Raw genomic sequence first — 13,147 nt, forward strand, 5'->3', positions numbered from 1 at the left:
TAGGTAACTTCATTCCTTCAAATAGTCTAAACTACATTTAGAAATTCAATTTCACTTTCAGGGTCCCAAATATCTGATCAATGAATGTTCCCAAATATTTAATCTAATAAATTATGCTTATAAATATGATTGACATGAATTTCCATTTAAAGTTATATATCAATAATTTGTTAATATACATTTTAAATTAGAATAACATAAATATTGATTTATCTTAAATATTACAAGTATGTAGAAATACCAAATATAATCTGACTCTTATTACAAAAATATTTATATGATTGAATTATTTTAAACATTTGTATATATAATCTAGGATTTCCAAGAAATTAAAGACACCCAGTGAGAAACACAAACATCACCTTGTTAACTGAAATTACCTTTCAAAGAGCTGTTTGGCTGGACATAAGATTTAGAGATTCAGACTTCCTGGTGTCGGCTTTTACAAAAACCAGAAAACTATCGAATCATCCAAAAAGTGTGGGGAATTGCAATTATCAGAGATTTTGGTGGCCTTAATGTGACAATTGAACTCTATTTTTAGTGGTTATATCAATGGTTTTATAACTTCAAAGGAGTCATGGTCTCATCACAGGACTCAAGTTATACACAACCCCTGATTCAGCCATCTATTCACAGATATCTGGAACTCCGGGCCAGCTCAATATCTTGATTATATTATATATTTTCTTTGGCTTCTAAGATTTCTGTATGTCTCTTCTATCTTATGTTATAGTCTTTTGAATGCAATAGAGTCTAAAGATATGTGAATGTCTTTTCAGTCTAACTCTAAAGATCTTTGTGCTTAATGGAATCCTGCATTCTTCGGCTACTGATTTTTGGATATTTCACATAACTTTGTCTGACTTGTAGCCACAATTTATGAAGTCAACCTGCTTAGGGCGTCTTGTCTCTGGGATCTGTGTCTCTTACGTTCTGAGAGTTACAGAATTGCTGAGAATTAAGTGAGAAAACGCACATGAAAGTCACTTGTGAGCCACAAAGCACTGTACAGTTATTAGTGCCTACCAGAAAGTGAAGCACTGAATAGGCATTTAAATATATGGATAGATAGAAGATAGATGATAGATAGATGAGAGAGAGAGAGAATATGATGAATGCACTGTGAGAACGTGTGGAAATGAGTGATTACTTCCAGCCAGTCGTCCAAGAAAAGCTTCACAGAAAATAGGGCATTTACATGCACCTTGACAAATGGTAGAATTTTAACTGACTGGCAATAATGATGGGAAGCCTGCAAAAGTCCATTTGGAAATACGTACAGAAGGCATTCAGCATAAAGCTGGAACTGAATTTAAGAGTCAGAGCTTCTCAGGACATACATTATTCTTCCATCTTTCTGACCCTCCTACACTTCTCACTTCCTATATTTTAATGTGGTTTTAATTCTACATCTTTATTACCTAGGACTTCTCTTACCATATGGAAAAGACTCCAAGAGGGTGCTGAGGGATGCCCAATGCTCTCTCCTAAGTATGCTGACAACATTGTCTAAGTTGTTAGTTCTGTCCATTTTAAAGGGTTTCCATAACCTCAGATATAAGAACTTCTGAAAGATAAATTAGACAAATTTGCATGCAACTGGTACTGATCATAGGTAAGAGAAAATCATCTAAGAAACTGTTGCAAATGTATAATGACACTTTGGGATGCATTTGAACTTCAATCCAGATGATTCAGGTATGCAGGCAGACTACTTCTATTCCTTGAGGTTCGTAGCAAATTACAAAATATATACAGCCAAAATAGTTATTGAAATTATGATATGTGTTAAGTGTTTATATTTCATAAAGGTATGCTTCTAATGTTCAAAAATACAATGCAATGTACTTATGCTATTCAAAGGTTAATTTAGGATTTCTACAATATGTTAATTCACAGTATACTGTGGGTATTATTTTCAGTAATGGCATATGGGTTTAACTGTGTATACTGAACATCTTCCTCTTTCAATGCTATATGTGCATTTCTAGATAATGTTAAAAGGCTAACTTCGAAAGCTTTAGGGCTCTATGCAGCTCAAAGCCAAATGACCTCTCTAACTTCCAAGATCCCTCTAACTCTGATAGGCCCTAAGCAAGACTTTCACAGGTCAGCAGTCTACTAAGTGTAAATATTATTCATTCAATTTTATCGAAAGTATTGTTCATCTGTCTAGTGAAGCTTAATTGTCATTATTTACAAAGAATAAATAACTGCTTGGGAGCTCTGTGTACCCCAGAGAGCCTTGGACTAACTAGCAGGCTTCCCTGTAGGATGATCAGGCAGGGGGATCCCCTAAGTTCCTCAACAGAGAAGTCATTTGTCTAGGGCCATCCGATTTCTTTAGAGAATAGCCTTTCAGGGCCAGGCGCGGTGGCTCATGCCTGTAATCCAAGCACTTTGGAGGCCAAGGCGGGTGGATCACCTGAGGTTGGGAGTTCAAGAGAATAGCCTTTCAATTTGCCTGCATTGGGGATAGAGTCTAGCTGCCAGGAGTTCAATGCAAAGGCAGAAGCCCACCTGTTCAGAAAACAGATTTTCCATTAAACCTCTTGTTTCCAACACCACTCCTTACTCCCACTCCTACTCCTTATAGCTTTTTTTTCCATTTCTTAATCTTTGCCCAGGTTCTGAAGGAAAGATGAACCCCCTCTTCAGCTGAAGTGTCTAAGCTATAGTTTCTGGTCTCTTGTAGCTTCGGCCTTCCTTACACCTTCTAGAAATGTGTTCTCTCTCTGTCAGAAACATACCTTCCCAGAGATCTCATGACTAGTGCCCTCTCATCATTCAAGTCTTAGCTGAAATATCACCTCCTCGGGAAGATCTCCTATCTAAAGTAGCTCTTCGTCCCCAGCCCTCTCCACCTCCACACCCTGACTCCTGTTCTTCATAGGGCATTTGTCACTGTCAATTACATCTTGCTCATTTGTTTGTTGATCCTGTTCATCCCCCAACCATTGAACCAGAATTCATTTTCCAGGAGAATACAAATCTTGATTGTAAAGTTCTGCATTATCATCAGACTTTAGGTACCTGGCAAATAGTAGGTATTCAGTAAATGTTGGTTAAAGGAATAGAATCACTCATTTGTTCATTCAGCAAACGTTCATCAAAAGTGTATTTGGTATCAGGAATTGTGCCTGTAAAGGAGAATTTCATTCATTTATGAAGTGCCTTCCTGCTTCTGTACCACTTACTGCCTCCTCTGCCCATACTGCTTCTCAGTACACACACACACACATGCTGGCTCTGTCTTTGCTGCCATGTGGCTGGCCCAAAATAAAGAAACCCCAAAATGGGGTGACCTTGTACCCACAGCCAACTGCAATTCAGAGCAGACCATGGCTGTCAGCCAGACAATGGAAGCTGACTGTTTCCTGGGCTCAGCCTAGTAAATATTCAACTACAATAAAAGCCACGGTCCAGTGAACAATTAGAGAAAGAGGCCCAGGTGACACTGGAGAGGGTGGTTCTTATTTACAAGAACACATGGAGCCTGGTGAGCAGGCAGCCTTCCTCCTTGGCCTTGACTTTATCACAGCAAACAGGCCTGACCAAGAGCTTTTCTCCAGATACTTGCAGCTGGCTGGAAAATGAGTTTGATAGTAAACACGTGTTGCTTCGCTTGTGACCTGACAAATCAGATTACCTGCCTCAGACATACACAGGGCCTTTATGGTGAGGCGATCTAAAAAGCAAGCTCTCTGAATGTACAACTGGTTTGTTGTTGTTTGTTGGGGTCTAAAATTACTCAGAACGCCTTGCAGTCACGTGGAACAGAATATATTTTATTTTATTGTCTCCCATTCCAATAGATCTAACACCAGCCTTGTTTGTGTCAAGGAGCTTAAACATTATCATTCAAAGGCCGTATTTACAAACGAAGTGGGATGGCCATAAAACTGATGACCTTGCTGCTTCTGGAATCTCATAAAAAGTTTCCAAGCTGCTCCTCCCCAGAGCAAATAAGGGTGTTGCAGTTGCTAGTCCCCTGGCAGGGTTCCAGCTGGGCCTATTACATTCCTCCTTCATAAATACAGACTTGTCTGCCTGTCAGGGTGCTTAACTCTGGAGGTGCTGCTGTGTTTGGAGCATTTAAACCCAGAGGCAGGGGCAACACAGAAAAAAAAAGGTGTCAGAGTTGTGGTGTGGGGTAGGGAACAATTAAAAGAGGCAACATTGATTGAGAAGATGTGTTGTGCCAGGCACTGTGTAAATGATTTTTTATGCATTTTCTAATTCAAGTTTTGTAATTTATTCACAGGCCAGACCTCAGTGGAAGTGTTAACCCATGTGCTCATGTATTGAAGGTCAAAAGACACATGCCAGCTAACTTTGCCATTTTTGTTGGGGTCACAGTGGATGTTGTCTATTAACTGTGTTTCCCAGTGGCCTTTGTGGTAGAAATGTCCCAGTGATACAAATGCAAGAGCCATTGGGCCATGTATCTGGGTAGGGCTTCCAGGAATCTATTGTTTAAGCTCTTTGAATGAGGATACCTGGGTAGGGCTTCTAGGAATCTATTGTTTGAAACTCTTTGAAAGAGGATAATGTGAAGCTTACAGGAACCATCTTATGATCAAAAGACTGGGCGGGGAATGGTGGCTCATGTCTGTAATCCCAGCACTTTGGGAGGCTAAAACAGGTGAGGTCAGGAGTTTGAGACCAGCCTGGCCAACACGGAGAAACCCTGTCTCTACTAAAAATACAAAAATTAGCTAGGTGTGGTGGTACGTGCCTGTAATCCCAGCTACTTGGGAGGCTGAGGCAGGAGAATCACTTGAACTGGGGAAGCGGAGGTTGCAGTGATTCGAGACCATGCCACTGCACTCCAGCCTGGGCAACAAGAGTGAAGGAAGGAAGAGAAGAAGGGAGGGAGGGAGGGAGGGAGGGAGGGAGGGGAGAAAGAAAGACAAAGAGTAAAAAATGACAAAACACACAGAAGAGCCTGAAATATGGATAGTACCTTGGATACGTTCCCTCACCCCCATCTGCCCGTACTTGGCTCCTTGTCACTATGAAAAAACAAACCCTTCCTTGTTGTGCTGGACACTCTGAAGCAGCCCCCATGATCCCCACCTGCTGGTGGTCATGTCTGTATGTGCTCCACTCTCCTTGAATATGGGTAGGGCCTGTGACTTGCTTCTAACCAGTGTGGCAAAGGGGATGGAATGTGACTTATGTTGTGCAAAGCTTTCTTTTAGCTGACTTACTCTAGAGATTATCCGTGCCGACTTGATGAAGTAAGCAGCCTTGTTGGGAAAGCAAGTGGCCTCTAGGAAGTGTGAGTGGCCTTTAGAAGCTGAAGGTGGCCTCCAATCAGCAAGAAGCCAGGGCACTTAGTCCCACAGTGGCAAAGAAATATGCCAACCATGTGAACAAACTTGGAAGTGGATTCTTCCCAAGACAAGCCTCCGTGCAGCCCACCTGACACATTTGTAACAGCCAGTGAGATCCTGAGCAGATGACCCAATCAAACCATGCCTGGACTCTTCATCCACAGATGGCTTTAAGCCATGACGTTTGTGACAACTTGTTATGCAGCAATAAATGACTAACCACTCCTTTACACAGCCCTAGTCAGCTTTTCTTTATGTGCAGCCAAACAGATACGAAGTTGGTAGATATACAGATGATCATCTAGGGAGACCTCCCAAAGTGGGAGGAATGGGAGCAGATGCTTAGAGAAGGTAGAAGAGCAAGGATTGTCAGCAACTGAAGATACAGGTGCAGTCTTAGAGCTTTTTCTCCCAAGAGAAAAATTGAGTATTCTCATTCAGAAGGCCTTTAGCTGCTAAAGCCTCTCCTTTATAGATGCTCTCCAAAATACCATAGGTGATTAAGAACTAGGAAAAGGAAAATTTGTTTGATAAACCTTTGGGGTAAGTCTTTCACTGACTAAGGTAGGAGAGTAGCAGTTTCTTTTGCTATTCAAGGCTCTCTGTAAGCATTGGCTGCCTTCCTTCCATTCCATTATCAAGATGTGTCATAATTTACCAGTCCTTCCTCTAATACCAGACTATTTGAGATGCCTTCAATCTCTAAGGCTTTAGTTTTTTTCCTTAAGACAGAATTTCACTCGTCACCTAGGCTGGAACACAAAGGAGCAACTCAGCTCACTGCAACCCTGGTTCGAGTGATTCTCCTGCCTCAGCCTCCCGAGTAGCTGGGATTACAGGTGCCCGCCACCATGCCTGGCTAATTCGTTTAATGTCTTTAATAGAGACGGGGTTTCACTATGTTGGCCAGGATGATTTTGAACTCCTGACTTCAAGTGATCTGCCCGCTTCAGCCTCCCAAAATGCTGGGATTACAGGCATGAGCCATAGCACCCTGCCCCATCTCTAAGATTTTCAGATTTGTAGGAAACAGGTTTTTTTTTTTTTTTGTCTTTTTTTGTTTTGTTTTTTAAAAGATGGGGTTTCACCATGATGGCCAGGCTGGTCTTGAACTCCTGACCTCAGGTGATCCATTCACCTCGGCCTCCCAAAATGCTAGAATTACAGGCATGAGCCACCGTGCCCAGCCAGGGAAACATTTTTGAAATCCAAACATAGCAATACAATACCATCTGGCATCTCATGAGCACTTATTCTGCAAAGTGCTGTGTCAAGCCCTTCACTTGGATTATCTCTTCCATGCTCACATCCATCTTGCAAGGTAGGAATGATTATTACCTCCACATGACAGAAGAGAACAGAGATTCAGACAGGTTTCAGCAGCCAGCCAGTAGGGGGCAGGGTTCAAACACAGGCAGCCAGGCTCCATACCGAATGTGTTTAAACACTAGGTTATTCATTCAGTTGTAAAAGACAGAAAACAGAGGAAAACAGTAATAAGAAGGGGGAGGGGAACCTTTCCTTTACTCCAAACACCCGAGAACAACCACAGATAACATTCTGATATATTTCCTAACAACACAGAAACTAGACTAAATATACAAATGTGTATCCTGTATTTTTTCAGTTATTGTGCTATTGGCAGTTTCTTTTGTTATTCAAGGCTCCTTGTAAGCATTGGCCGCTTTCTATTTCATTATCAAGACATGCCATAATTTGCCAAGACCTTCCAATACCAGACAATTTGAGGTGCCTTCCATCTAGGGCTATTACTAATAAAGCTGCACTAAGCATTTTTGTGCATAAAATTTCTTCCACATTTGGAGTGTCCCTATGAGGGGAGAATCCCCCAAGTGGTATGATCAAATCAGAAAGGATGAGTATACACTTCAGGGTATTGACACTCCTGGCTCTGGATGGTTCCAGCTCAACAACGCCCCCAAGAGGCTTTGGAGAAGGAGAAAGAAGAACCGCATCTCTCAAACAGGAATGGGCCCCTGCCATGAACATTCCTGTTTTCAAAAGTGACATGAGGGACTATTTACCTTTAGAAGGCCAGATTTTTGTTGTCATCTGGAATATAGTCCTTCTTCCAGACGCTATAAAATTCAAGCCTAGTATTTGGTAAACTTCCCTAGTATTTGTGTTTCATAAACTGTCTCCCAGCTATAGCCTCAGCTCTCTATATGTTCCTAAATAAACACCAGGTCCTGCTCACTGCCTTCTGGTGAGATCAGAACTCTGCTATCACCCAGCCTCTTGGTTCTCATTGGTACTCACCATATTTTCCACTTTTTCCAGATGCTTAAAAGAACAAAAAAATAATTTTGCCCCACAGGCACAAAAATGTGCTTTTTAGGGTGAAATAAATGAAACTTTCAAAAAAGTTTATTGTAATGGCTAAATGACCCAAGAAAAGCAATTCTCATTCCATCTGTTGCAGCTTTGTTTTAAATTAGGATGATAGAGCCAAGTATTTGAATGGAAAAGGACCTTAGGCACCTAATAATGAAAACACCTAGCATTTCCTGAATGTTTACTATGTGCCATGCACTGGGCTAAGCATTTCACATACATTGTTTCCTATAACCTCAGCACAACCCTATCAGCTAGATAGACTATCCCTGTTTTACAGGTACTCAAACAAAAAGACAGAGGGATAAATAACATTCCAAGGTCCTACAGCTATTTGGCCCTTTCATTAGAGCCACAATGCATCTTAGAGACCAGTGAGGTCTTAACTCTGCTCTAGGGCACCTAGGACCACTGAGAGCACAAGGGCTGTCCAAGAAGGGAAAGTCAGAGAGAAAGGCTCCTACCCATCTTACTTTTCTTTCTACCTGTGGTAGACGGAATAACGGCCTCCTAAAGTTGTCCGTGTTCTAACCTCTAGAACCTGTGATATATTACCTTACATGCCAAAAGAACTTTGCAGATATGGCTAAGTTCAGGACCTTGAGACAGGGAGATTATCTACGATTATCCAAGAGGGCCCAATCTAATTACACAGGACACTGCAAATAAAGAACCTTTCCCAGCTGTGGTCAGAAGGAGCTGTGATTATGGAAGAATGATCAGAGAAATGCAATGTTGCTGATTTTGATGATGGAGGACGGGGCCAGGAGCCCCAAAATTGTAGTTTCTAGAAACTGGAATAGGCAAAAAAAAAAAAGGATGCTACCACAAAACATCCAGAAAGGAATTCAGCCCTGCCAGCATCTTGATTTTAGCCCAGTGAGACCCATCTGACTTCTAACCTATTGAACTATAAGATGATAATTGTGTTTTGTTTTGTTTTAAGACAAGTCTCACTCTGTTGTCCAGGCTGGAGTGCACTAGCACAGTCCTGGCTCACTGCAACTTCTGCCTCCTGGGTTCAAGCAATTCTCATACCTCAACCTCCCAAGCAGCTAGGACCATAGGCACGTGCCACCATGTCCACCTAAGGCTGGTCATGTTGGCCAGGATGGTCTCAAACTTCTGGCCTCAAGTGATCTGCATGCCTTAGCCTCCCAAAGTGCTAGGTTTATAGGCATGAACCACTACACCCAGCCCAACTGTGTGGTGTTTTAAACTGCTTAATTTGTGGTAATTTTTTATGACAGAAATAGTAACTTAGTATACCCCTATGTCAGGCAAATCATCTCCGCTATGTTTCTGAGATTGGTTTTCAGTGTGATTGTTTAGTTGGGAAAGAAAACAAAGGGGACTCTTTCTGCTTAAAAAAAAAAAAATTGAAAACTAATTCTCTCTTTCTTTCCCCCCAGAAGAATGATCCTTATGCCCAGAGATAGAATGTGCTTTTTCTGTAGTCACACCATGACAGAGCAACAAGCCCAGTATTTACTCAACTGCAGCCCTACTGAGTGCTCAAACCTCCTCCTCTGAGCCAGGGCTACAACTTTGGACTCTGACACATAATCTGGCACTAAATATTTGATGAAAAGCTTAGTCACTCAGTCATTCAACAAATATTCCCCAGGATGGATCAGGCACTGTACCATGCATTGGCAATGAAGGGATGAATGCACCTTGGTCCCACCACTGGGAAACTCAGGCACTTACATTACAGTGACAAGAATTATGATATGCAGGGCAGGTACTACGGTTTGTTTGGCCCCTCCAACCCTCATGCCGAAATGTGATCCCCAATGTTGGAGGTGGGGTCTAATGGGAAGTGTTTGTGTCATGGGAGCAGATCCCTCTCAATGGCTTGATTGCCTCCTCATGGTAATAAGTGAGATCTTGCTTTATTCATTCCCATAAGAGCTAGTTTCTAAAAAGAGGCTGGTTCCTCTCACCTCTCTCTCTTACTTGTTTCTCTGCACAGCCATCTTCCCTTCCCTTTTCTCCACAATTGGAAGCTCCCTCAAGCCTTCACCAGAAGCAGATGCCTGTGTCATGCTTCTTTTACAGCCTGCAGAGCCGTAAGCCAAATAAACTTCTTTTCTTTATAAATTGCCCAGCCTTAGCCAGGCATGGTGGCTCACGCCTGTAATCCCAGCACTTTGGAAGGCCAAGGCAGGTGGTTCACTTGAGGTCAGGAGTTGGAGCCCAGCCTGGCCAACATGGTAAAACCCCATCTCTACAAAAATACAAAAAACTTAGCTGAGCATGATGGTGGGTGCCTGTAATCCCAGCTACTTGGGAGGCTGAGGCAGGAGAATTACTTGAACTCGGTAGGCAGAGGTTGCAGTGAGACCAGATCACGTCACTGCACTCCAGGCTGGGCAACTGAGCAAGACTCTGTCTCAAAAAATAAATAAAATAAAATAAATTACCCAGCCTTGGGTATTCTCTGATGCCAATGCAAGCAGACTAAGCTGGCAGGACAGATCATAGACAAAGGCCACCTAGCTCACTCCCGGGGATCAGGAAAGGCTTTCCAGGAATGACATCTAAGATGAGGCTTGAAAGATGAATGAAAATTGACCAGGGATAGAGGGAAAGAATAGCGTTTTGTGTAGAAGGAATAGCAGTGAATGAGAGAAGAAATGGATAGCTTCCATGAGTCAGGAGAACAGATGAAACACAGGGTTTAAAAAGATGGTGGTCAGAATAGTTGAGATAAGAGAAGTAAGCCAGGGTGAGTACAAAGTGCCTTGTGAGTTAAGTTTAAGATTCACTTGTGTTTACCATCCCTCAATGCCCATTACCTGATGAAGAGGGGAAGTCATGGAAGGTCTACTCTAAACTGACATAGAGAGATGCCAAGCATAGGGCTAGGACAGAATAGGGATGCAATAAATACCTGTTGATTCTGAATTCAGGCTGGTGATTTGTTTAATCAAAGTGCATGAAAAGTGCAATGGGAGCAAGAAGGAGGGATGAGATAGCTCTACCTGGAAGGGATAGGAAGATTCACAGGCAGGCAAAGTTGGCTGGCGCCTTAAAGGGTGAGTACGACAAGGCTTAATGGATGTGTAAAGTGACTTGTTATTTGTCCAAAGACATTCTCAAAGACCTTCGCGCCTTGAAAATCCTATAAATTCACACCTCTGTTTCTAGTTTTTTTCTTTTGTACTAATGATGTGTCATCACAGTATAATGTTGGACTAGCTTTCCAAAAGGCATGTGGTAGAAACTGTCCCTGTCCCCAACAGCCTTCTTCCTTACCAACAAAACATTAGTTTTATTCAAGACAGAAAAGTTCCAACCCTTGTTTCTCTGCACAGCCATCTTCCCTTCCCTTTTCTCCACAATTGGAAGCTCCCTCAAGCCTTCACCAGAAGCAGATGTCTGTGTCATGCTTCTTTTAATAACATTCGGCTGTCTAATCTTTGGGCTGCCCAAGTGGTCATGTTGGTGGGGGTTAAATCATGATTGACCTAAGTCAAATATTTCATTAATATTTGCCAGACACTCACTTTTCCAGGCTCCCTTGCATCTAAAGGCAGTCATAGGACCCAATTCCGGTCATTAATATTCTGGTCATTTAGATATAAGAGGGAATCAGCTGGGAGGGCTTCTGGGATACTTTTGTTTCCTCACTGATAAAATGACATAGCCATTCCAACAAAACGATCCTTTGCCACTCCACACTCCACTCCTGGCTACCTTTCTACTTTTAAATACTGTTGTGATATATGGAGACCTGACAGCCACCTTGAAAGCCAGGCAACAGGAAGAAGAATCAATAACCTACATAAATATGGAGATGAAAAGAGTATCTGTCGGCTGAGCACGGTGGCTCACACCTGTAATCCTAGCACTTTGAGAGAACAAGAAGGTGGATAACTTGAGGTCAGGAGTTCAAGACCAGCCTGACCAACATGGTGAAACCCTGTCTCTACTAAAATTACAAAATTAGCCAGGTATGGTGGTGCATGCATGTAATCCTAGCTACTTGAGAGGCTGAGGCAGGAGAATTGCTTGAACTCGAGAGGCAGAAGTTGCAGTGAGCCGAGACTGCTCCATTACCTTCCAGCCTAGGCAACAAGAGAAAAACTCAGTCTCAAAAAAATGAAAAAATGAAAAAATGCCTGTCTAATACTATGGAACTTTAGACTACTTACCTCCAGACTTCCTGTTAATGTGAGATAATCAAACTGATATGGCGTGAGCCACTATCAGTCAGAGTTTTATTACTTATAGCAAAATACATCTTAAATTATATAGGTGTTTCCAGAAAGAGGACTACCTTTCTTCTCACCAGCATTCTAAAGCTCTGAGACTATTAATAAAGTGGCCAACTAGCCACACTAAGATGCAAGATATTGTTTTCCCAATCCAGAAAATAGAAAATGTTCTTGCTTTAATCTTCCCTTCCCAATGATGACTCTTCCTAGGCTGGGAGGAGATTATTACACTTCAGATTTCATACCTTCAAATATCATCTATTGCTTCATTGCCCTTTGTATTTGGCCAGGACTTTATTCATGGTGGTTGCTCTGGAGACCCCAGCTGGTTAGAAAAATTGAACTTGTCAATAATCAGAGTGAGAGTCTCCTTGGCAACCGCAAAGGTAAGCTGTCACCAGCCCTGTCAACAGTCACAGCAGAAAGAGAGTTATTTATTCATCTAAGACCTTCATGAGTCACAGTCTAAACATTCTGCAAACCCTCCCCTGGCAAGTCATACCCTGCCTCAATCTCTGGGGAGAATGCTTCCCACCCAGAGCCACTTCAACACTTTCGGCTGTCTAATCTTTGGGCTGCCCAAGTGGTCATGTTATTAATAACTCTGAGTCATCATTTAGGGCAATCCATCTGGAGTGTGTGTAAAGAGAAGGAGGATGGAGGCCTACTGTAGCCCAGACAAGAAGCAAGGCTGCCCCTGGGTATGTCTCTGCCTCACTGTGTACTCTTCAAAATACAACCTTTTTCTTGCATTACAGGGGTTCAAATCTCTCCACTTCTTGGTGGCCTCTTTTTTTTTAGACAGAGTTTTGCTCTTGTTGCCCAGGCTGGAGTGCAGTGGCACCATCTCGGCTCACTGCAACCTCCAAGTCCCATGTTCAAGTGATTCTCCTGCTTGGCCTCCCAAGTAGCTGGGATTAAAAGTGCCCACCACCACGCCTGGCTAATTTTTGTATTTTTAATAGAGACAGGGTTTCACCATGTTGGCCAGGCTAGTCTTGAATTCCTGACCTCAGGTGATCCATCTCCTCAGCCTCCCAAAATAATGCTGGGATTACAGGTGTGAGACAGTACACCCAGCCATGACCTCCTCTTTTAATGTCCTCTTGTTTGCCAGTGTCAGCTATCATTCAAAGAACTGAACAAACACCCAGGTGGGTTTGCACAGTGCTGAGGGTGAGAGACATGGAAGAGAAGAGCTCTGCCATATACATATACATACATATA

At 42.4% G+C, this 13,147-nt stretch overlaps 1 long non-coding RNA gene across 1 annotated transcript in view; it reads right to left on the reverse strand.

Annotated features, from left to right (window-relative positions):
- Positions 1-13,147, reverse strand: part of LOC103796259 (uncharacterized) — a 181,464-nt gene that overhangs the window by 160,556 nt on the left and 7,761 nt on the right. The window lies entirely within an intron of this gene.

This window comes from Callithrix jacchus, chromosome 10, assembly GCF_049354715.1.
Source record: "Callithrix jacchus isolate 240 chromosome 10, calJac240_pri, whole genome shotgun sequence".
NCBI lineage: Eukaryota > Metazoa > Chordata > Mammalia > Primates > Cebidae > Callithrix > Callithrix jacchus.